We start from the raw sequence: 2,497 nt of genomic DNA, 5'->3' as shown, positions 1-2,497 counted from the left end.
ACACCATTCACTGGTGATACAGGAGGAGAGGGGAACACGGCAAGCAGCCAGCGGCTGGCCCAAAGAGGCCAGGGGGGCAAATGCGGAGCAGGCCAGTTTGCCAGGGGCGTTTCGCCAGTAACAGCCACGGAGCAAGCCACGAAACCTCTGCCATGCAAGGCAGGATGGCCACAGGGCCCAAGCAGCAAAGGTGGGCCTGGAAGGGCGACTTCAGTGGACCAGCTCCACCTGATTCCAGGTGTTCATTTCTTGGGGGCTCCCAGTGCTTTCGCATGGATTTGGGTGGGTGCGTTTGGGCCGCCTATGCCCCTTCCAGGCTTCCCCCCCCCCCCCGCTTATAAAATCAGTTTGGGATTTATGTGCATCTGCTTTTCCTTCCTGTTATGAGAACCTGCCCCCCCCCCCCGAGCCGTTCCCCGGCTTCGTGATAACCCAGAAAAGGCGGGGGGGGGCATCAGGAGAAAGAACCAGCCCCCTCCCGCAGCGATGGGACCTGCCCGGGGTGTTTGGAGGGGCTGCCTTGGCCGGGGGGGGGTGTTAGGAGGCTCAGATCCAACGTCCCCCCCCACAGTGCCCAAGGTTCACCCCCCCCAGCAGGTGTACATTCGTACCTTGGCCCCCTCCTCCCCTCCGCTCCCGCCTGGCAGGAAAGGACAGGCAGAGGGAGCTCCGGCGGCCCCCTTTTCGGGCGGACGGGGGGGGGAGTCGGGCCCCCCTTACTCCCCCCCGCCCCGCTGCCGGGAGGGGCGCGCCAGTCTCGGAAGCGGAAGCGACGCCGTTCGCCCTCCCTCCATCCCTGTCTCCTGCCCGCCCCCCCCCCCGCCCGTCCCTCCGTCCGTCTCCATCCTTGCCCGAGCGCCGCCGCCGCCGCCGCAGGTGAGGTACCTCGAAGCAAAACGCGGGGAGGGGGAGAGAAGGGGTGTTTCGGGGTCTCCCTCGCCCTGACCGAGCCTGCCCGGGAAGCGGGCCGAGATGCCCAACCGGCGCTGGCCCTTGTGGGGGGGGGCAGGGGGCGCCTCTCCGGCCCCCGAAGGAGCCCCCCGCGGGCGGACGCGGCGGAGCGGGGCGGCAGCGCTGCCCAACGGGCGGTCCCGGCGGCGCCGGCCAGACCCCCGCGCAGGGCCGCGCAGCGCAGCCCATCGGGCCGGAGAGGACGCCCTCCTCCCGCGGCTGGACCGGACCGGACCGGCCTGGCCGGAGCCGCCGCCTCTCGTTGGCCGCCGAGGACCGCCTGCAGCCGCCGTGCCGCGGCGTCTCGCTCGCTCGCTCGCTCGCTCGAGGTCCTGCCTCCGTGGGCCGAGCGTCCCCTCGGGTCCCCCCCCCCCGCCACAGCTGCTGCCCGCCGGACTCCTGGGTCCTTCCTCTGCCCCCCCCTCGCCAGCCCGCAGCCGCTTGGGGCGGAGGCGGAGGCTCCCGCGCCCCGCCCGCCCTGGGCCTCGTAGAAGGGGGGGCGCAGCGAGAGCCCGGCCTAAGCAGAATGGGGGGGGCTGCCCCCGCTCCCTCGCCCTTGCAGCCCCGACGCCCCTGCAGGCCCTTCCCGGTGGGACCTTCGCGGGGAGGGAGGGGCGCTCCGGAGTGACTCTCTGGGGGGGGGGTAGGAGAAGGGATGCTCCGGTTTCCAGCCGTCTTTCTGTGCTCCCCCCCCACCGCCCCGCAGTTCGGTTCCGGGGGGGGGGGCAGAAGGTCCGTTCTGTTCCGGCCCGCCGCCTTGGCCCTTCGGGGAGGGAGATAATCTGCTCCCCCGTTGCGGGGTTGGGTTGGGGGCTCTTGGCGTGGGGTCCAGGGTGGCTGTTCAAAGGGGCCTCTCTGTGCCAAGGCCTCCTGCCTGGAAAGCTTGGTGCTGGGGCGGGAGCGGCTTGCTTGGGATGGGCTTCTCGCCTCCTCCTCCCCCCTCCCCGCAGAGTGGTCTCCGGGCCTGCCCGCGAGGATGGGGTGGGGTGGGATGGGGTGGGCGAGGGCTGACCACCGGCTGTCTCTCCTGTCTGCCCTCAGCTGTGAAGGTGGTCCCAGCATGTAGTCAGAGCTGCCTGGCCTGCTTCCTCTGCTCCCTGCGCCCCCCCCCCAAAGAGGTAAGTGGCCCTTGCGGAGTGGGGGCACTGAGCTCTGGCCCAGGGTGGGGGGGCCCTCCCGTTCTTTTCAGATTTGTCCCAGGCAAAGGGGGTGCTGGGCATGTGCAGAGGGCCTTGGTAGTGTCACTTACCCCCGCTTCGCATGGGGTCTGTGGGTCTTGTGTCTGGCACCCTCCCCCCGCAATGGCTGGGACTTCTTGCTGCACCCTGAAAGGTGGATCCCCAAAGGCATGCCCTTTCCGCTGGAGCACCACCCGACCCCACGGGTTGGCCAGATCCCAAACGGAGGCAGTTTCACCCCACGTCTGCCCGGAAAGGGTCGGGTCAGAGGCCTCTTTCTGGGCCTGCCACCCTGTCTGGGATCTGTGAAGTGGGAGGGGGGAGGCGGTGTGGGGAGGGCCCCCCCAGGGCTGTTGCAGGGCTGAGTC

The 2,497-nt window shown here is 70.2% G+C and overlaps 1 protein-coding gene across 1 annotated transcript in view; it reads left to right on the top strand.

The window, feature by feature from the left end:
* The first annotated feature begins 804 nt into the window (after positions 1 to 804).
* The window catches only part of APBB1 (amyloid beta precursor protein binding family B member 1), an 11,941-nt gene continuing 10,248 nt past the window's right edge, over positions 805 to 2,497 (top strand). Inside the window, exons 1-2 of the mRNA XM_072993317.2 lie at positions 805 to 876; positions 1,993 to 2,069. The gene's annotated coding sequence lies outside the window, so the exon portion shown is untranslated. The remainder of the gene's footprint in view (positions 877 to 1,992; positions 2,070 to 2,497) is intronic.

The sequence above is a fragment of the Pogona vitticeps genome, chromosome 3 (genome assembly GCF_051106095.1).
Source record: "Pogona vitticeps strain Pit_001003342236 chromosome 3, PviZW2.1, whole genome shotgun sequence".
In the NCBI taxonomy this organism is placed as follows: domain Eukaryota; kingdom Metazoa; phylum Chordata; class Lepidosauria; order Squamata; family Agamidae; genus Pogona; species Pogona vitticeps.
This window is presented reverse-complemented; position numbering and strand designations above follow the sequence as displayed.